The sequence below is a fragment of the Protopterus annectens genome, chromosome 8.part0 (genome assembly GCF_019279795.1).
Source record: "Protopterus annectens isolate FY-2018-M chromosome 8.part0, PAN1.0, whole genome shotgun sequence".
Classification (NCBI taxonomy): domain Eukaryota; kingdom Metazoa; phylum Chordata; order Ceratodontiformes; family Protopteridae; genus Protopterus; species Protopterus annectens.
The window spans coordinates 1187206920-1187230834 of NC_056741.1; the positions used below are offsets into that span (position 1 = coordinate 1187206920).

Sequence of the window (23915 nt, forward strand, 5' to 3'; positions counted from 1 at the left end):
CCCCAAGCTAATTAACACTTAAAGGAATTTCAAAGCAGTTTAGCAACTAGTGCAGAGCTTCAGAGATACACACAAGACAGTTTCAACAGAGCTAGATCTGAGGAATCAGTCCAAATTATAAAACCACAATAAAATGCAGGAAATATACTTAAATCAGCTTATGTCCAGTTGATGGAGGAGGCAGGCAAGTATGCAGAGCTTTACACCTATGCATTATGTCAGCAGCATTACAACTGTATACACTCAACTGTATGTGACAGGAGGGACTCAGGCTCATCATTGCACATCAAGCCTGACTGGTGGACAGCTGCCATTAGCAGGCTGTACAATAACAGGTGGACAGTGCTGTGTGACAGTTGGGGTGAGGGTGCCCCCCCTAACATGGAAGCACTACCTCCTCAGCTAAAAGAGGCACATAATGTTGTTGTGATGTTGCATAGACAAGGCAAATGACAAAATGAATCACACACACAAAGCAAAACCACAATGCACAGTGTAGTTACATGTGAAACCTCAAAGGAAAAGCCCAAATTTTAGATGAACTCATACATAATGATGCCACATATGATGGGTCTGTACTCATAGCTAAACTATATTACCATACAGTTTGCATCAACAACACTTCCCTGTCCCCACCATGTGTGACACATGATGTTCCTACAACCTGTCCCATAACTTCAATATGTACAGAGCAGTTCATAACTGGCCTCTCATTGGATGATACACAGCATCTATTGCACATGTTAACATTCCAGGCTGCATCCCACATGTGATCTGACAAGGATTACTAATAACATTGGGAAAACCTTGCAATCATACTGAAACCACTGGCTGCACACCAGCTGAGGTTACAACAGCAACTGTTATACCCTTGTACAGGGGTGGTGCAACTACTGACCAACTTAACTATAGACCTCTTTGTCTAAGTATCCATATCTGTATGCCTATAGGGGCAACCATCATGGAGATGATCAGCACACATATATGTGATCTACACACAGTTGACTGTATACAGTTTGGATGTGTGAGAGGGGGAGCATGACTGTTACACATGGTGGACATTTCTGAGGCACTCTCCAAGGACCTGAGTGAGGGTAAATCAGGACATACAATCCCCTAGACTGAGCCAACCCATCTGACCATATCCTCCGCTCAGGCAACATTTACAAAGCACTCACTTAGGCATCCATGATACTGTCATTGTAGTGGCCCATTGATGGCACACATACTCAACATAAGGACATCTGCCTCCAATAACTGATCTGTAAGCACCAGTGTTCAAAAGGAGGCAGTTGTGGGTCCTCTACTACTTAGAATCCATTTAACCACATTACAATTGACTACTGAATGACTGTGGCTAACAATGTTGACTGATGCCTGCAAATTGTGAGGACTCTCTGTGGTATGTCACTATCCTGCAAGAGGGTATTGTTGAACACATGTCTGTTGACATACTAATGGCCATAAACTTCATGAAATATATGGTAGTATCATTTCTATCAGTATGACCTATGTACCTGGTAAGTAGCACATCAGTCGCAACATGTGATGTACACACAAGGGGTGAAAGAACTGGGCACACAAACCTGGCCACGCATGTTTACATCTAATGTGCCTCAGATTACCATGTCTCTACAATGGTATGGCAGGAATCATACTGCATAGCTGAAAGCACAGTGACATGTAAGTGACATACTCATAACCTCCAAGTACTCTTCCCTCAGCATGGCAAAATCTGAGTGCAATGGCCATTTGGTAATATATCTTTCCAAGCAGTACTGGCAGTTGCACACAAAAGTATGGTCCCTCACAAGGACACTTAACATCTTCAGTACGTGTTCAATGGGGATCTTCTGCAATGAGTGTCATTGTAGCCTGTGGCATATAGACTACTCAAATGTGATCTGTGCCTTGCATATGGGGCAATGTATGACCCTGCTTGACTACATATGCTGCCTATCTGTCGGAGGCATAGTAGATGGATAAATGACTGCAAAGACATTAACCTCATATGTGACGTTAGTAATATATGCTGGTAGGAGAGATTTGTCTAGCAGAATTAAACACACCCTTAAAACAGAACCCTGCCTAATGGCACACATAGCACCTCAGCACATGCCATCTGTATGAATGGCTGGGCAGCCATCATCTCAACACAGGTCATCTACCTGTATATGTGCTGTTCCTGTAACTATGGGTAAAAAGTTGTCTAGGACCATGAGAGCTGTATGGCCATTATGCTAGTGAAGTTCAAATGTTCTGTGGTTCCATAACATGATGTAAAATGCTCTAACAGCCTCATAAACACACATGGCTACACTGAGGTTAGCACCACTTCCAATTACTGCAAACAGGACATGGCAAGGCACACACATAGTGCAAGTTGAGTGTATGCAGATTAAATACTTACCTATGTAATGGTACATGCTACAGATCACAGTATGTGATGCACGCAACACACCTCATGTCTGCTAGTACTATCAGTTTAGGACATATAATGCTTGATGACATCAGCAGGCCCTGTTGTGGTTAGTCATTTCGGGTAGATTAGAGCACTTACCTATGTAATGGTACACACTACAGATTGCAGTATGTGATACATGCAACACACCTCATGTCTGCTAGTACTATCAGTTTAGAACATATAATGCTTGACGACATCAGTAGGCTTTGTTGTAGTCAGTCATTTAGGGGGCCACATCACTTGCTATAAGTTACTGAGGTGATCACATTTATGCCATATGGACACACACACACACACACACACACACACACACACACACGCACACACACACACACACACACACACACACACACACACACACACACACACAGACACACACACACACACACACACACACACACACACACACACACACACACACACACACACACACACACACACACACACACACACACACACAACCACATTGCCTGTAGTGAGATTAGAACCCCTACTTATCCAGTATTATACACTATAGATCACATTACTTATAATACACCCTACAGCTTAAGTCTGATACTACTCTGGCAGCTGGAAGTCCTCAGATGGATGACATCATCAGGCCTTGTAGAAGAGGGCAGTTTGGAAGCCAGCAGCAACTTACAGGACCAAAAAGTGCATTGCCATTGCAGATTGATAGTCTGTGAGGGAATGTCAGTTGTTTTGCAGGGGATACACACACAAAACACACACACACACGCACAGACACACAGACACACACACACACACACACACACACACACACACACACACAGACACACACACACACACACACACACATGTACCAAGTATTCTACAGTGAAATTAGAACCCCCTACTTATCTAGTCTTATACATTATAGATCACAGCACTTATCACATGTGCCACAGCTTAATTCTGATACTAGACTGGCAGCTGGTAGTCATCAGGTGAATGACATCATCAGGCCTTGTAGAAGAGGGCAATTGGGAAGATAGCAGCAACTTACAGAACCAAAAAGTGTATAACCATTGCAGGTTGATAGCCCTGAGGGAATGTCAGTTGTTTTGCAGGAGAATACATACAGACACACACACACACACACACACACACACACACACACACACACACATGCACACATGCACCAAGTGGTCAGGAGTGGGATTAGAACCCCTACATATGTAGTATGGTACACTATAGGTCACAGAATTTATCGCACATGCTACAGGTTAAGTGTGTTTTGTATATGGTTGCAGGCACAGTACTTGTGGATTGCACAAACTAGAGTTGTGTTGGAACAGCATCTGTGGCCTGCAGTGTGATATTGCTTTGTAATGTTATCTGCATCTAATATACTAGCAGTGAGCTAACTGTTATTATTTTAGCTATGTGTGTACAGTTACCAGTATGGCCATATGTGGCTGTTTGCACTTAGACAGGCAAGCCTGTGGGTAGGAACAATGTGCCCTGTCCATATGCGCGTTGACAACATTATGCATTATACCACCTGCTCACCTGTTTCTATGTGGTGACGTCCTGCAGGAACAGGTGTCTGTAGGTAAGTGCATTATGCACTGTTGAGCCCTTAGTTTGGATCCTTTGAGTAACAGTATAGATGTGTGATAGTGTGGCTTTACTCACCATTATTAGGGTAAGTAGGACAATACAGACATCCACACACATATTTATGTATATAACAGGGATGTATATATAAATGTAGCTGTGTGTGTGTTATGATATATATATATGTTATGTAGCTTTATGGGGAGAGTATATGTATTGTTTTAATATATATAGCTATATATATATATATATATATATATATATATATATATATATATATATATATATCAGTATATATCTATTTGACAATACCTAGAGATAGATATACTATGTATGTGAGAGAGAGATAGTGACAGATGGATATGTATACTAGGTTCATAGGTAGGTACTAGGCTAATGGCCCTAGGGCATAATTAAGCCTAGCCAAAAAATGTTTTGCTTACTCTTCCCTCCCAAGTGGTCTAGTTTCTTGTGCTCCTGTCTAGCAGGGCCACTGAAGTGATTCCCGGGGGTGAATTTCCTGTTTCCCATCTACTTATCAAGATTCCTCTTGAAAAGCACTAATGAGGATCTCTGCCTCACATTTATGGGGACCTTATTCCAGAGCAAGGGAAGTCTCTGGGACACAAATCTGTCCCATCAACAAGTCCTGTTTATTGCTGATGTCAGGTTTATGTCCCTTGAGCGAGTAGCTCTGGTGGATTGGGTTTTCCTTAGGTGGAGCATTTCTAGCAACTCAGGGTTTGGCATAGCCTTGTATGTCAGGCAGAGATCACCTCTGAGTAGCCGGTATGTGACCAAGTACAGTCTGAGTTTTTTTAGCCTCATGGCATAGGGCAACTCTTTGAGGCCAGTTATCCTCTTTGTGAGGTACTTTTGAGGCCTCTCCAGTTGTTGCAGATGTCTTGCTAGGTACATCCCGAAGGGGGCATTATATTCAATGGATAGTAACATCCTTATTCCTGGATGCAAACCCTTTTGTGATAAGGTGGGCCATGTAGAAGGATTTTTTTAACCACTTTAGCAATATTGTTGTTGAAGGAGAGGTTACTGTCCACCTGAGTCCCTAGGTCTCTTATCACACTTTCCATGGTAAGTGGGCTACCAGCTATGTTGCAGTTCATAGGTACTTGTTTTTTTCCCAAAGGGGATGATTATGCACTTTTTGGCATTTAGCTTGTGGCTGTGGTTTTGGCACCACATATCTGTGTCTGTAAGACCGTTTTGAAGGATATCTACATCAGTAGGGGTCCCAATTATGGCACCCAGTTTGCAGTCATCTGTGAACTTTGTTAGCTATAGTCCATCCATGTTTGCTTGTACCTCCGAGAAGTGGATACCAAACAGGAGGGGTCCCAGGACTGAGCCCTGTGGTACACCACTAGTCACCGATTTGAAGTCAGATCTAGCATTTCCTATTCTCACTGAATGGATTCTATCTGTGAGCCAGTTAGCAACCCAGCTTGTAACATAGGGGTTTATATTTAGGTTGGTGAGTTTGTCAATAATTCCCGAGTGGGGAATGGTATCAAAGGCCTTTGCAAGATCAAGGTATGCTGTGTGAACCACCTTTCCCTCATCTATTGCTTTAGTGACCATTTTGAAAAAGTCAACCATATTTAGGAGACAAGACCTTCCCTTTACGAACCCAAACTGGGTGGGGTCAAGGGTTTGTAGATTCCCAATGTCTTTGTTTATGAGTTCCATGATGATGCACTCCATGGCCTTGCAGACGACTCTCATCAGGCTGATGGGGTGGTAATTTATGGGGTCAGTGGTGGCACCTCCTTTGTGGAGTGATAAAACTGTTGCCGTGCACCACTCTGTGGGTACATAGCCTGAGGTGAGGCTGTGGTTAAACATGGTATTAAGGTGAGGGATTAATTCATTTTGGAGTTCATGCAATATGCAGCCTGGGATGCTGTCTGGTCCCATGGATGCTGTGTTTCTTGCCTTGGAAAGTACTATTTTCACCTGAGTGTCTGTGATTTTTTGGGGCCGTACAATCTTCTGGTATGGAAATGGGCCCTTTGGGGGGGGGTGAGTGTGGGGTGAAGTTTGCTCTGAACCTATCTGCCAGTATATTGGCAATGTCAGTTGGTTCTGTAAATTTTGAGCCATTATGCTGTAGCTCAGAGCAGATCTGAGAGTTGTTATTTAGGTTTTTGACATAGCTAAAAAATGCTTTGTGAATGTCTTTGGTGTCTTCTTTTTCTTCTTTTTCTTTTGGCTGCTCCCATTAGGGGTCGCCACAGTGGATCATCTGCTTCCATTTCTTCCTGTCCTCTGCATCTTGCTGTGTCACACCAACCACCTGCACGTCCTCTCTCACCACATCCATAAACCTTATCGTAGGCCCTCCTCTTTTCCTGTTACCTGGCAGCTTCATCCTTAGCATCTTTTTCCCAATATACTCTGCATCTCTCCTCAGCACATGTCCAAACCAATGTAAGCTTGCCTCTCTGGCTTTGTCTCCAAATCTTCCAACCTGGGCTGACCCTCTAATATACTTATTCCTAATCCTGTCCACCCTCGTCACACCCAGTGCAAATCTTAATATCTTTGACTCTGCCACGTCCAGCTCTGACTCCTGCCTTTTCGTCAATGCTACCATCTCCAACCCATATAACATAGCTGGTCTCACTACCCTCTTATAGACCTTCCCTTTCACTCTTACTGGTACTCTTCTGTCACAAATTACTCCTGACACTCTTCTCCACCCACTCCATCCTGCCTGTACTCTCTTCTTCACCTCTCTTCCACACCCACCATTACTCTGAAATCTTGATCCCAAGTACTTAAACTCATCCTCCTTCACTAACTCTACTCCCTGCATCCTCATCATTCCTCTATCCTCCCTCTCATTCACACACATATATTCTGTCTTAGTCCTGCTGACCTTCATTCCTCTTCTCTCTAGAGCATATATCCACCTCTCCAGGGTCTCCTCCACCTGTTCCCTACTCTCACTATGGATCACAATGTCATCTGCAAACATCATAGTCCATGGGGACTCCTGTCTGATCTCGTCTGTCAACCTGTCCATCACCATTGCAAATAAGAAAGGGCTTAGAGCTGATCCTTGATGTAATCCCACCTCCAACTTAAACGCAGACATCACTCCCACTGCAAACCTCACCGCTGTCACACTACCATCGTACATATCCTGTACCACTCCTACATACTTCTCTGACACTCCTGACTTCCTCATACAATACCACAACTCCTCTCTAGGCACCCTGTCATGTGCTTTCTGTAAGTCTACAAAGACACAATGCAACTTCTTCTGACCTTCTCTGTACTTCTCCATCAACACTCTCAGAGCAAACATTGCATCTGTAGTGCTCTTTCCTGGCATGAAACCATACTGCTGATCACTAATTATAACCTCCCTTCTTAACTTAGCTTCCACTACTCTTTCCCATTCATGCTGTGACTGATCAGTTTAATCCCTCTGTAGTTACTACAGCTCTGCAGATCACTCTTATTCTTAAAAATTGGTACCAAAACACTTTTTTTCCATTCCTCTGTTGTGATTTTTCTTTCAAAGCTTGCCTTAAAAGTTTTTATGAGGGTTCATAGCTTCTTGCTAAGGTTGGTCAGGGAGCTCCTCCCTTCCTGGGTTTTTACTCTTTTTTGCAATAATTTCTTCCTTTTATTATAGACCTTATTTATGGCCAGGGTTCACCAGACTGGTTTCTTATTTTTGGAGGAGTGGGTCTTGGTCTTGTTTTGGATAGCATGGTCCATGAACTCATGTAGGTGCTTGTAGAATGCTTTTGTGTAGGATAGAGCAGATTCAATCATATTGCCTTTCTGCTGGGGAGTAGCAAAGTTTGCCACCTCTGTCTTGAGTAGCATAAAGTTCACCTTGGAGAAGGTTTTCACTATGGTTTCTTTTAGGGCGGGGGGTGAGGGTGGTATGTGGATATCTAGGGTGATGAGTGTATGATCTGATCTGACCAATGAGGTGTTTACCACAGGTCTGCAGCATTTGTCCCTCATGTTGGTGATGACCAGGTCCAGTATATTTTTACCTCTTGTGGGGGTGTTAATAAGATGGTCCAGTGTATTGAAGTTAATGTACTCCAGGAAGCACTGAGCAAAGGTATTAGTACTTCCGTAGTTTTCACAGTTGATGTTCGGGTAGCTGAAATGACCCAGTATAAGGGTGTTCGGTTGGACTCTTATGTTTTCTAGTAACTCGAGGAAAGAAGAGTGCATGTCATGGTGTTGGGAAGGTGATCTGTAGCAAGCTACAATCTGGAATGCAGTTTTGCCCATTGTCAGTTGCACTTGGATGATTTCCGAGGCATCATTCTTTGCAACCAGTCTGGAGGTGTGGTTATCCTTGATGAATATGGATACGCCTCCTACCTTTGTATTTCAGTCTAGGTTTTGCAGACAAAATGTGTGGTATGAGTTGTATCCTGGAATCGCTGGGGTGCTCTCTTGAGCCTTGAACCAGGTTTCCATTACTGCACAAATATCAATGTTTTCCATGTTGAAGAGTGCCTTGAGAGAGTGCATTTTGAGGTTTAAACTCCTAGCATTCAGCAGCATGACCCTCAGTTTTTTGTCACTGGTACTTGTTATGGTGGTGGGTTTGTTTTTTGAGCCTTGCCTAGAAAGGCACTATTGGGGTGACAAGAGCCTTTGCCAGTATCCTGAATCCCTGGGGTGCCAGGTATAAGCCATCTCTGGTGAAGCATTGAGGCTTGTCGAGCATGTCATCCCAGGCAGACAGGAACTGGATCCCCTTTGAATGACACCAAAAACTTAGCTAATTGTTGAAATGTATCATTTTTTCGTTGTACTGTTCTTGGTGAGGGTAAGATGCTACTCAGGGCAAGGGTCATACCTGCCTTGATTATATAATCAGAGAGCTCCTCTATGTCTCTTTTCATGTAGTACATGGAGGTAGGTCTCAGGTCATTCACACCAACATGGACAATGACAGAGTCATATTTGTACTTGTTGTGGAGTGACCCGAGTGTGTGGGTAATGTGGTGGATTCTGGCGCCTGACAAGCAACTAACAGTGACCTTCTCCTTGTCCAGCCTGATGAAGGGGACATCGGTATGCCTGACTATGGAATCACCTATTGCAAGTGTGTTTGGTAAGGTGTTTTGCTTTAAGGGCTGTGGTTGTGCGGCACACTGGTTTTGGTGGTTATGTGATGATTGCAGAGTGTTGGTGGGTGTAGGCTGCTTGTGTGTCTGTTTTGGAGGTCTCTATTGTTTCGGCATATTTTTATTTAGAGCCTCCGAATATGTCTTTATGTATCTATGGGTTTGCAGTTGCATGTGTGATAGGTCTATGTGTAGTAGGTGGAGTGTTGCAGGTTGGTACCTTCTCCTCTTGACTCTCATTTTCAGTCGTGACTGGAGAGAGCTTTGCCTCAAGTCTAGCTATGTAAGTGCATCTCTCACAGATGTTGGTGTTGTGTGGTAGGAGGAGAGGGTTGTCTGTGTACATGAGGCAGTTGTGTATAGATATGTCTGTATGTATAGACATATCTATACACAACAGGTCATTTTGATGAAGGGGCAATAGAATTGTGCTCATTTTTACCAAGTGTATGGGCGTGCCCAGTTTGACCATCCGTAATTATAAAGTGACTCCAGCCCACACCTACTTGTACTCCAGTCTGGGATTTTGTGTGTTACTGACACTGACATCTGTCACTTTTTCTGCAGTACTTCACTTCACTCAAAATGTCCATGGCATTCTCCAGCTGTCTGATAAAATTAATATGTGACAGAGGTTCATAATGTTACACCACACACAGACTGACAGTCTGTGAAAACACCAAAATAATAATATCTCACATGTAAAAGATGTGGATACTTCCAGATTTCAACTATCAAACACCATCACCCATGCTAACTTTCCCAGTCCACAGAGCCTCACAAGCTGCCAGAGAGGAGTCATTCATCACACAATCAACAGTATAAATATGTATGTTGTCATTCATGCATTAAGTGAGACATACGATGTGTGATCGATTTCTATGTTACTGCCCTGAGATTGCCTGGACCACTGATATACCATTGCTGACTTACTGTTAAAGCAGTTATATGGGAACACTGCTGTGTTGAGGGTAGGGGAACAACAGCACATGATCTGCTGGAATACAGTGTAGTCCAAATATCATATGACCCCACTGTTTAACATATCTCTTGACTGATGTAGTGAATATTCCAAGCATGGCACCTAGTGAATATTCAGTCACATACTACTGGACTGGGTATCTGTAGTCCCATGTGGGTGTTACTTCTGTCCAAATAGCCAACTTTATTTCCTTGCATAAATGCAGCAGATCCATACATATGAAACCATATTATAGTAATTCTTACAAGTAGTGTGTTGGTTAGAGATTTACCTTGCAAATGCAGCAGTTGACAGAACTAACTGTAGTTCAGAGCTGATTCTGTCTGATGCAAGCAGTACACATTCAATACAAGGATAGGTACAGGTTGTCTGGATTGTCTGGCATTAACAATTTTAAAATATGTATGTGAGTAGCAGTAAGGTTACAGTCCCTAGGGCCTTAGGTTGTCAGTGAATGTGCTATGCGTTGTATCTTAGACAAAGCCAGGGCATACTGAGTACACCTAAGTCTGCCTACAGGACATCACCAGAGGGTTCCTCCTCCGAGTCCACCTGTGACTGTGGTGACCTAGGCACTGGTGGGGGGCTGTGTATCCCTTCCCTTTGCTGATCCTGCTGAAGCTGTTTCTGCAGGATCATATTGCGTAGCGTGGCACATACTGTGAACATATGTGCACATGTGGCTGGAGACTACTGCAGGGCTCCATTGGATATATCGAGGCACTGGAACTGTGACTACAGAAGCCCAAGCACATGCTCTATGATGCTCCTAGTTTGTACATGAACCTCAATTTGGTGTTCTTCCATGGGTGTGTGTGCATTTCTGATGGGTGTCATAATCCATGGTTCCAGTACATAGTCAGCATCCCCCAGTAAATGGCCGTGTGGGATGTCCCCCCTAGCAAACATCTGGTACAGCTGTGATGCGTGACAGATATGGGAGTTGTGGTAACTGCCAGAGCTGCTAGCACACACATTCATGATAATCCCCTGGGCATTGCACACAACCTGGCAGTTGATGGAGTGGTACCTCTTGTGGTTGATGTAGATTCTACCCTCCTCACCTGGTGATGCCTTGATGTGTACATGAGTGCAATCTATGGCACCTAGTACCTCAGTGTAGTGTGTTACATGGTAGAAGTGTTGCATATTGCTGGCCCTTGCCTCAGGGGTGAGGGGAAAAGAAATGTGCTCACTGGCATGTTGTAGCATGGCATCCAAGAGCTGAATTTCCATGGATTATGGTGACTGTGAGATCCCCATCATGTCCCCAGTTGGTCTTTGGAAAGTACCTGTAGCTAGTATCCTAAGGGCTACATATATCTTTGTTTCCACTGGGATGGGTTCCCCTCTGTTGGCTCTGGGTCTGAGTTGAGGGTGGCAGAGCTCAGTGAGTTTTTGTAGTATGTCCCTGTTCACCCTGTAGTGATCTATATTCTCCAGCTCATGTAGCTCATGGAAGGTTACCCTGGACCTGAACACTCTTCTCTTTCTCTGCCTAGGCCTATTGTCAGCAGCAGCAGCAGCACTGACTTCAGCATCTAACACACACAGCTGTAGCAGACCTGCAGCATTCCCTAGCATTCTCTCAGTTAAAGTACCCAAGTCTAAACTCCAATGGTCCAGAGTATTGTGGAAAAATCAGATTGTAGAGTGTATGCATACTTTTTAGAGCTTCACTGTAGGTGCAGAATGTGTGATTGGCTAACTGTGATGCATTCCATCTGCCTAGAATATAATTAACATCATTTAATGGCTCTACTTTAAGTTAAACAGGGATCAAAACTAATTAATGTCACTGGCTTTTTAGATACACTCAGCATGGTGCTGTGCCATGCAAACACGCACCCTGTAGATAAAAAAAAGCTTAGCAGTTAGTGTACACACCCCTCCCAGACTTCCACGCTCAGCATGGAGATGCACCATACAAATACACTCCCCTTAGCTAAACAAGGTTTAGAATTTATTGCATACCATCCCCTGAAAATACACACTCAGCTAGGTGGCTCACAGTGCAAAGAGGTGCATCTAAGCTAAAATAAGCTTAGAAGTCAGTGAACACACCCTCCCCTGATGTCAGCTGCATCCTGTGTTAACACCAACATTGGTCTATGCCTACATGAAGGGGATATACATGATTACCCTTTTATGCTATTCAGTAACTCCACCTCCTTTGCATAGGGATCTGTACTGACACACTGAAAACTACATGCTTCATAGCCCTACCACGTTAGCAACAGCACCGAAGTACCATTGTAGGGACCCCACACAAGGTCCTGTAATATATTTCTGTCATATATTATTATTTTTTTTTTTTGTTTTTTACAATTTTTTTTAATTTATCTATAAAGCATGTTTGAGCACTGCGACGTGCCATACAAACATGCCCAGAATGTTAACAAAAATTTAATTTTAACTTATTTCCTTAAATTTTTCAGACACACAGGAGGATAGTTTTGCTCATATCTGTATGTGATATGCCATTCCGCTCCATATATCTACATTTTTTACAGCTCCTTTTGTCTGTCCACACTCCTGTACACAGAATTTTTCTGTGTACATTACAGACACTGACACAGGGTGTGAAGAGGTGCCTATCTGCTTGCTGGATCGCGCTAACTGCCTCATTTGCATGAGATTCACCTGCTTTTGAGGTGATTTGCATGCCACAGAAGTTTCCGTGTCGGTGCGTGCATGTGTGCCAATCAGCAGCACTTACTGAATCTAAAAATGCTTGCATCCATGTAGGCAGCGTGGCACAATGCCTACATGGAAAAAAATGTGTAGGCCTTTCTAATTCCCCCATAGTCATTTTATGTGATTCGATATTCTTGAAATGGATAAATTAACAAGTTAAAGTAGTTTAAGGTTTTCACACTGAACAGTAAGGTGAGTTTAAATGAAAAGGGTTGGAAACTCTGTAATGCATGAATTCTGAAGAAGGTGAATTAAGTACAAGAGGAAGACCCTAAAAAAATTAGTATTTCCAGATGTCTCAAAATCAAAATGATAGCAGTGTTATTTTCTAAAGAACATAATTTTCGCATTCATTAAGTGATAGAAGAAGTCTCTGTTTCTCTGGAACATAACAGGGCTCCTCCACCATTATCTTTTACATCATGCATGAGTACCTAATCCTACATTGGATTACTTTCTTTTAGTCAAATCTCTCACCTAACTCTCTCCTTCCATTTTTATGTTTTTGATTATTTTAGCATGAATCCATACGTGTTTCTTGAGTGTTCAACCCATGAAATTTATTGCAGCCTTTCTCCAACTTTTGCACTTTGTGTTTGGTATAGTGCTTATGTGCTGCTTATAGTTATCACTGGCTAGCCATATCTGGCTATCTTCTCCTTAAAACTCAGAAGAGTTTGGCTTCATTTAGTGTCCTTTTTATGTGGTTGGTCAGAAATGCTTAACTGAAAATGATAAGCTGGTAGAAATTGTGTCCTGTCTGGTTAAGAGTTAAGTATGTATGTATATACATGCATATGTGTGTGTGTGTGTGTGTGTGTGTGTGTGTGTGTGTGTGTGTGTGTGTGTGTATATATATATATATATATATATATATATATATATATATATATACACAGAGGAAATGATTTAACATGTTCATTTTCAATAAAAACAACTTAGAATTTTAAATGAAATTCTTACAGAAAGCATCACAATTAAACAGATAATTGTGCATGCCTCCTGTGCATTGTTTTGTGTTTTTTTTTTGTTTTTTTTACTTTTCACTACTGCTGTGTTACAAAGCCTAAGATTTTTGATTTATGGAAGCACAGCATGCACTTAACAAGGGGATATTCAGCCCTGCCCCCTGTATGTTCTGCCTCTTAATGCTAACTCTTCATCAAACAATGAAATCCTGTGTCAGGATGTATTTAACAAATAGACAGATAGATAGATAGATAGATAGATAGATAGATAGATAGATAGATAGATAGATAGACAGATAGATACAGCCATGCCAGCAGAATTGAATGATAAAACCCTATCTATGACCTAGTTAACCAGAGTTTAATCCATAGCTTGCACAGTTTATGGTGCAGCAAGAAGGATGGGAATGCCCATTCCGGGGTAAGAAGGATGGGAATGCCCATTCTGGGCTAAGAAGGATGAAACTGCCCATTCTGGGGTAAGAAGGATTGGAGTGTTTATTCTGGGGGAAGAAGGGCGGAGTGCCCATTCTGGGGTAAGAAGGATGGGAATGCATATTCTGGAGTAAGAAGGATGGGGGTGCCCATTCTGGGGTAAGAAGGACGGGAGTATTTATTCTGGGGGAAGAAGGGTGGAGTGCCAATTCTGGGGTAACAAGGATGGGAATGCATATTCTGAAGTAAGAAGAATGGGAGTGCCCATTCTGGGGTAAGAAGGATGGGAATGCATATTCTGGAGTAAGAAGGATGGGGGTGCCCATTCTAGGGTAAGAAGGATGGGAATGCATATTCTGGAGTAAGAAGGATGGGGGTGCCCATTCTGGGGTAAGAAGGATGTGGGTGCCCATTCTGGGGTAAGAAGGATGAGAGTGCCCATTCTGAGGTAAGAAGGGTGGGAGTGCCCATTCTGGGCTAAGAAGGACGAGAGTGCCAATTCTGGGGTAACAAGGATGGGAATGCATATTCTGAAGTAAGAAGAATGGGGGTGTCCATTCTGGGGTAAGAAGGATGGGAATGCATATTCTGGAGTAAGAAGGATGGGGGTGCCCATTCTGGGGTAAGAAGGATGGGAATCCATATTCTGGAGTAAGAAGAATGGGAGTGCATATTCTGGAGTAAGAAGGATGGGGGTGCCCATTCTGGGGTAAGAAGGATGGGAATGCATATTCTGGAGTAAGAAGGATGGGGGTGCCCATTCTGGGGTAAGAACTATGGGAATGTTCATTCTGGGGGAAGGAGGGTGGCGTGCCCATTCTGGGGTAACATGGACTGGAGTGCCCATTCTGGAATAAGAAGCATGGGAGTGCTTATTTTGAGGAAGTTCAGGCTGACTCATGCCATTACTCTGGATGATGATCACTGACAGAGGTGAGGAGATAGAGCCAAATGGATTGGAACACTGGAGGGGACCCATGGGAATGGCTACCAAAGCTGGTGATAGTAGCCATTGTTGGCAATGTAAAGGAACACTCATGCACTAGCAGAGGGGCATAGGCATTCCCTAGAGTGATATAGGTGCCCCGCTTTACCACCCAATGGGCAAATAATATAAAATCAAAGGCAAAGTGGAATATATGATGATGGTACAGTGATCTGTGTAAATGCATTTTGTAAACAAGAGCATACCAGCTCATCACATCAGTATATTAGTGCGCCATAGGCTAGCACCCTGGTGCTGCACAACATGGGGTAGGAATAAGAGAGACCTAACCCTATTGCAATGCATTATAGAAAGAAACATAACTGGACATGAAAGCAGTGTAGTAGTGAGGCTAGTATGTTATTCTGTATTTAAACTGGATAGAATGCCATCAAAAGGAATATCATTAAATAAAATCCAACATGATGAAATCTCAAAACATTGAAGTTTGAAATTATACAGTATTCTGACATGAAATAAAACATTGCCAATAAAGCTTTTGATGTCCCAATAAGATAAGAAAATAAAATACATACATGCATGCACAGTAAGGGATTGCAATGGGGATCAACCATTTTCAGCATTATATGTTTTATTAGTTGAAATGTTTGCTTTTCATTGCTTTGGATATTTTTATCTGTTTCCTATTATTCTACAAAAGTCTGACTATAATAGATGAATAATAATAATAATAATAATAATAATAGTAATACTAGTATTATGAATTTCAGTATTTTGACAAGGTAACATTGATCCATCCATCTATCTATCTATCTATCTATCTATCTATCTATCTATCTATCTATCTATCTATCTATCTATCTTTACTGATATTCTGTTTATATTACATACCACTTATTTTGGCTTAAACAGGAAATCTGACATGTGGAATTAATGCATGCATGTGCAGAGAATAAGCACTTATTGTATGCTATTTAGCACTGGTGTTTTATGCTCAACTTTCAAATAAGAGGGCAAAAAAATGTAACTTTAACAGTAAAAAAATTCCAACTGAAGTTAATAAATACTTGCGTTCAGACTAAGCAGAAATTGTATAATTGATTCAGCTATGATATTTCAATTACATTTTTATCATAATGAAAAAAATAACATAAACTATAATTCAGAATAAACCCCAAATACCACAGAATGTGCATTGCATGGAGATGGTTGAACTGTATGGTTTCAGATTATACAAACTACTCACACATTCCTCACCTCTTCTCTGTTAACTATTCATGTTTTTAGACTTTCTCTCCCATACTTTTCCTATCCATAAATGTAAATTTTGTAAATCAACGTTTTACTTAAACCTCATTGAACATGACAATTTGTAATGCATTAATATATAATAACTGTATATTTTACTGATTGTAGATTTTCTCTACTTTAGCTGTCTTTCATTTATTGTTGGTTCATATTGTAGCAGTGGGCTTTTCATATGAAACTGCCTATTTTGTAACTGGGCCTCCACTGAAAAAAGGTTACCACTGTCCATTTGGACTTCCTAGTGAACAAAAGCACTAAATAAATCTGCTCTGTCACAATGCCACAAATACCATACCATAAAGTGCTATTCTCAGCATTAAGCCATCTGTAGAAGTATTTGTATGAATATGGTAGACAGCTGTGCTACAAAGGACCTGCACTGGTATTTGTAGTTCAATGAGATACATACAGGAGATTACTGGTGTGTGTCCTGGCATGGTCACTGCAGTGAGTGGGCATGTAAAATGTAAAAGCATGTTAAACACAGATATGTCAAGTATTAGGATATTATTTGAACACATTTAGAGTTTAACTCATCGTCATATATTTTATGGTTTTACCTTTACTTTTGTTTTGTGTTCCTCTTGTTACAAGCAGTCAATCTATAATTGCTAGTCTGTATTCTTACTGATTGACTAAAACATTTATTCATTTTATACTAATATTTAAAGTGGATATTCCACAAATTTCAACAGTGAAGAATTCTTTGTTAAAAGACAAAAATTCTTGCATACATGATTTTTAAAATGTGTTTCATTTGTTTTATTACCACCTTTCTCCATCAAAAGTTGCCATTGATGGAGTGCAGTGCTACTATTAATGGCTTTTGTGTTCCGAGGCATTATTTCTAAAGGGAACTAGACATCATATTCCATGTCCCCACAAGCACACTGCTGCTCACCCACTTCAGATGTAAGGGAGGAGAAGCATTCTTGTTTTTCCCTAAAGGCCACATGCCTGTTATACTTTTATAAGACAACTTCATGAAGAGAATATACAAATGACAATACAAAACATACAACAGCCAGTATATTCTCTGCCACTCTGTGACGTGATTTTAAAACCATCCAGATCTCTAATAATGATTACAAAAATGGAAAAGTGTACTAAATTGATCATTTGGGCACAGGAGAATAATATGCTGATAAATACATCAAAACTAAACAAATTAAATTTGGAAGGGTTAAATTGAAAGGTGAATATTTAATGCAACACACAGTGATTGAAACTGTCAACTTATTTAAGGACCTGGGTATATGGGTAGATTCAGCTATGATTTTTTTTCTAATCATATCAACCAATTGGTTAATAGGTGTGAGTGCGTGCGTGTTTGTGCCTTCTGTGGAAGGTTGGGCGCCGGGCTGGCAACTCGACACCGTAAAAACTCCACTGCCAATCATGAGTGGACAAGGTGATCCGCTGTGGCGACCCCTAACCAGGAAAAGCCAAAAGAGAGACAGAGAGAGAGAGAGAATCACCCAATTGGTTAATAATAGTTATAGAACTATAGGTTGTATAAAAAGATTTATAAAGTCTAGGAAATCAGAAATTATGACATCATTGTTTGTTATTTATATTAGACCCAGACATGAGTATGGAATAACAGTATGGAAATCCTATAAGAAAACAAGCATGACTAACGTGGAAAGAGTACAGCAGAAATATACCAAGGGCATCCATGGATGTGAAAATGTAAGTTATTATGAAAGACTTAAATATCTGAACTTGTACACTGTCTCTTACAGATATCTAACTGGAGATCTTATTCAGGTATATAGGGTATTAAGAGACAACTATCTCTGGGAATGTTTGGGGTTATCAAAAAGTACTAGAGAATCATCAGACAACCCATGTAGAAGATTCTATAGGAATGAGAAGTGTACTAATTGGTTCTCTGACAGAGTAGCTGATGCATGGAACAGGCCACCAAATTACATGAAAGCAAGTACTAGTTTAGATATTTTTAAGAACAGCCTGGGCAATTATTATGGGAACAAGTGTTCTGGTATATTGGCAAGCTAGAAGGGCTAATATTGATTGATTGGAGATAGTGGAGATAGGGAGGGTGGGGTGATGGATTGTAAATTCTCAGGGGTGGGGGGAGTATATTGGAGTAAATGTGTAGTGCAAGGAGCTTGTGGTGTTGAAATGTAAAGATAGTGAGGACGAGTGGGATATGGGGGCAGGGTAGGGGACTGGCATGAGCCCAGAGGGCGAACCGAGTGGGCTAGACCCCATGACCCAAGTCTCAGTAGTGGAAAAAATCTAGATTTGATTTAGAAATATCAGCATGGATTTGCAACAGTCAAGTTTCTTTCTGGCTAATAGGTAATAATCGGAACCATAACTAGGGCAGGGGAAGGACAGCTGCCCTGGGTGCAAGCTGTTAGAGAATATGATTGCCAGTTGCTGATGATGCAGAAGTGCAGAAACAAAATTCATTTCTGAAGCTGAGAGAGCACTGCGACTTCAGAAATGAATATCAATACAGCATTTGTTGTAACGGCTGTAGTGTGAACACTCTGGACAGTCTTGTTGTTTTCCTTGCCTTCAGTTTTGGGAGGACCAGCTCACGCTTCATCTTTATGAAGTCCTTTTCTGCTCTTCATTTCATAGCTGAGGGGGCACAAGGTTTGTGAACTGCATATGGTACCAGATGAGGTAGCTACAGTTCTGCTCATAATCTTGGCAGTCAAACCAATGAAGCTAAGTAACAAAGATCCCTAAAAGGTAAAATATATTCAGTCATCAACCACTTTCTAAGTTTGTGAATAAACTAGTTTCACTTCCAGATAACATTTTATTTCTGGCAGGTACAGCACTAAACATATGATGACTTTATAAAGTTATATTAATATAGCAAAATTTTAGGATCTCCCTTGTAACAGCTAACTTTTATAAGAGACTTACAGAAAGCCTTTGACTGCATTTCAATGCCTTATTTGTGGAGCAGGACATAATGTTAAAGGTACTTCTGATTATGACTAAATATGTGCAAGAACTAAATGACTCCAGAACAACAAGACCAGTAGCAAATAGAAGCTTCTCACTACAGTAACAATAGTTAACTGAATAATGCCAAAAATAAATATAATTATTTTAATAAATATAAACCAGCGGTTCTGATTATTTTTTATAGCACTCATAGTGAGTGTAAAACTTTCATGAAAGGGTAAGGTGAATGGCCTTATGCACTTTTGCTTCCCAAGCATATTTATGTTTTAAGACACATTCCTGCTTTGAAAGTAATGCTGTCGTTAATGAAGATAACAAAACTAAGGGACTCTTTGGCATTAGAGAGAGGCCTTGCAATAATTAAATGTTGCTTTATGAATGCCAGAAGGAACAAAGTCAGGCTACTTTTCAGGGGGTGGGGACTACCTGAGAACCCCTTCAGTCATGAAACTTTGCTTTATAAATGGCAGGAGAGATAAAGTCAGGCTGTTTGGGAAGGGGCTTCCAGAGTATGGCACAACATTTGCATTCCCAGTTAAGTGTCTGATGTCAGTAAAATTTCTATTCACCCCCTTTTTGGGTGACTCTGGAAATAAGGATTATGTACATCTCATCTGTACTGGAGTAAGTATGATGTCCCATCTCATTTTCTGGACACATTTAACAGCCAGCAATTGTATAACACTAGGCTCAAAAAATTCTATGCAAAATATATATAAATGTGTCTGTATGTATGTGTGTGTGTGTGTGTGTGTGTGTGTGTGTGTGTGTGTGTGTGTGTGTGTGTGTATATCTATATATCTATATATATATATCTATATATCTATATATATATATATATATATATATATATATATGGGATCCATCAATATGTTCGAATTTTCACTACTTCGAACCCCACCTCACCGAGTCCACTTGTTTGAAGTAGTGAAACTTCAAACATTGACTTTGGCAGTCACACTACAGCGTAGAATGGGAATATTCCCTTTTCCCTGCTGTAGTGTGATCTCAGAGTTGGTATATTTAAGTAGGGGTGTGTGGGTGGTGCAGGGGGGCTTGCCCCCTGCAAAAACATGTTTTAGTGCTTTTTTTTTTTTTGGGTAGCCCGGATATTTTCAATGTAGAGCAGCAGACCCATATATACATATATATAGTATATATATATATATATATATATATATATATATATATATATGTGTGTGTGTGTGTCTTCTTAACATCAACAAAATGCCCAAAACCCATTTCACCGACATCCCAGAACACCAACTGTTCACTCCAGGTATGTAACCACTCGGCCATCTGAAACAAACACGTAAATGAAAGAAAACCAAACCCACCCATGTGGGGAGCTTTGCCCCCCACATCCCCCCTAACTAAATATACCAACTCTGAGACTGCACTACCGTGAAGGTAAGGGGGTAAAGTTCAACAAGATGACCAAGGGGTTACTTACCTGGCATGAACAGTTGGTGTTCCAGGACATCTGTGTTTTGCTGCTGTCAGTGTTTTCATCTCGATGAAGTGGGTTTTGGGTAAGTGGAATTATGGTGAAGTAAAGTAGACCCATATATATATATATATATATATATATATATATATATATATATATATTTATATCTATATAAAATTTAACCCATTACAAGTAAAGGCATCATTGTGGGGACTCCTGACCTTAAGATTGATTAAAGGGCGTAAGGTGTTTGGGGATAGACAAATATTCAGCAGAGAATGCACCAGATTAAAATCCCTGACACAGTTACACTTTGTAGTTCTTTTCTAGAAGGGTGACTTTTGCTGGTTTCTGTTTTATCTACATTTAACCTTATAGGAAGTAAAATGTTATCACACATCTGAATTTCCCCTGTTGGTCATTTAATGACCGACAAGTTAGTAGAATTTAAGACTAGCTTTACTAGTGAGAACTTACTTCCACAATTTACACTTTGGACAGATGATAGAATAACACACTATCATATTTGAAAAACATTCCTTGGTAGCAATTCTAATTTCAATATTTTTAATTTTTATCATAACATTTACTGTACTTCAACCAAAATCTTATCTAAAGATTTTGACAGAGAGGTTGCATTTAAAATATATTTGGCTCATGTGTCAGACCTTCTTTGTAAATTTTTGAATTGCCGTCTCATCAAATCAATATTTATTTGATTTTATTTTACATTTGGTTACAGGAAAAGTCAGACTGGTCACAAATACTTTTTCAGCTGAGGCCTGGGGAGAAATCCTCCACATATAACAAAACACATACAACATAAGTATAATAGAATACAATTTCACAGGTGCATAAGCATGACATTTTACGATATGAGAGTATCTTTTTATCAGATTATGTCATTGTGCTGTTAATCTCTTGAAAGTGATGAAAACAGCAGGCTGGAGTAGTTTCCTGCTTTGTTGTTGCTAATCTACAATTAGGTGTGGGTAGTGATAGATTTGCTCACATTTGGCATGGTTTGTTACTCAGGGCAAAGCAAGTGTGGTTAAAAAGAACCATACAGGAGAGAAAGAAAAAATAGCTGCTGCGTCTGCTGTGAGTTTGGTAGCAGTGTCGAAATTAATTATCACTGTAGATACCAGCTACAAAACTGACAGCGGCCACAGCTGTTCTTTTTCTGTGTAGGAAATTCTTCTTTTAAAGTGCCATTGGCTGTATGAATATAAGTTACATAAATTTGTTTAGTAGCACAACTTTAAAAAAAATGCAGTATAGAGAAAACAGTAGCTGCAGTGATATTTAATTTTGGAATGGCCACTGAACTCACTTACATGAGTAGTGCTAAATTTACACTGGACACACTAATTGATCCATTGAGTCAGCATGCAATTTTTTTTTAATATTAAAAATGCTATATTGCATAACATACGTTGTAACACTGAAATGATCCAATACCCATTCAAAAATATTGTTGACCTAGTGTCAATCAAAATAGTTTCTCTAACTGACTCTAAAACCATGGAATTATGCTATGAATCAATGGAATATATTCTCTCCCTCTAATGTATGTGAAATGAGGGAATGACCATTACCAAATGTTGGTCTGGTTGAACTTAACATCTCAGAGTTGTTTGTCTGGTCTCCCTCGTCAAATGTGCTTCCTTCATTCCATCATCACACCTGTGCAAAAAGCAATCATTGACTCACAAATATGCCAAAAATTGGAATAAATTGTATCTTCAAGTAACAGCCAAAGTATACATGAATATAACCTTATCAGATTATGTCGTTGTGCTGCTAATCTCTTGAAACTGATGAAAACAGCAGGCTAGAGTAGTTTCCTACTTTGTTGTTGTTACTAAATAGATAGTAGTTGTTGAAACTTTAAACTTGTGATTTTTGAAGTAACTAAATGTATTCTAACTGCATGAATATTTGTCAGAATGTGCTTCATGACATTCAAAAAATAAGAAGGAAATGCTTGCTAAGTATATATAGGCTGTATAACACCAAGACTGGTACCTTTTTCCCTGTCACTTTTTCGCTATGTTTATTAAGCAGTCCATCAGGATACAGTTGTCTGTCTTGTACTCAACAAATATTTTATTATGTATGACAAAACAAGGATAATTCGGGAACTGTTCTATAATGAACAAACAAAGGCATGCCTGAACTTAAGATTTTAGCAAGAGCATATGGCAAAACCTTTGAATGTTTTCTTTACCATAATTTGAGTGAATATATTTATATTATATTTAAGGAACGTTAATAAATGTCTATCGAATTTACAAATACACTGAAAATGTCAAAACATCTTAAATGTAAAACATGCAGGTACTTACATATGTGACACTTGTCAGTTATCCACAGCTGCACACGGGAAAATCTCCAGGTAACAACAGCCAAGACAGAACAGCTTCCCCCGTAGCTGCACACAGAAGTTCACTAAGTCAATTGAGTTTCCCTTTTGAGATGCAGAATACATGGTTCCTTAAAACTGATCTATGTATGACTGGAAAGGAAGTGATACATACACTGTACTTCATACACTTTTTATAATTCATCACAAACTGGTTTTCTCGCATTGTGTTATCTGACAAGGACTGTATCAAATTTATTGATGAGGAGCTTAAGAAACAACACATGGCATAACTGCAACACTGATTCAGTGCATAATTAGTTTTTTTGTATGTGTGTGTATTTGTGTGTGAGTGTGTGGGTGCATGTGTGTGTGTGTGTGTGTGTGTGTGTGTATGTGTGTGTGTATATATATATATATATATATATATATATATATATATATATATATATATATATAAAACATATAACACATTACCAATACAGTGTGCAATTTTTGTGGAATGGAAGTCAGACAGCAAGAAAGTTCATGTGTATTAAGGACAGAGTACAGTGGTAATAAAATTTTGCTTCACACACTGTGGATTATATTCTTTAGTCAGGTAACCACAGTTTTATTCTCACTAGTATGATCTTACAGATGTCGTTTTTCAG

General features: G+C 40.2%; 1 protein-coding gene across 1 annotated transcript in view; it reads right to left on the minus strand.

Annotated features, from left to right (window-relative positions):
* LOC122808429 overlaps positions 1-23362 on the minus strand; it is a 204268-nt gene extending 180906 nt beyond the window's left edge. The window contains exon 1 of the mRNA XM_044079391.1: positions 23246-23362. The gene's annotated coding sequence lies outside the window, so the exon portion shown is untranslated. The remainder of the gene's footprint in view (positions 1-23245) is intronic.
* Positions 23363-23915: the final 553 nt, after the last annotated feature.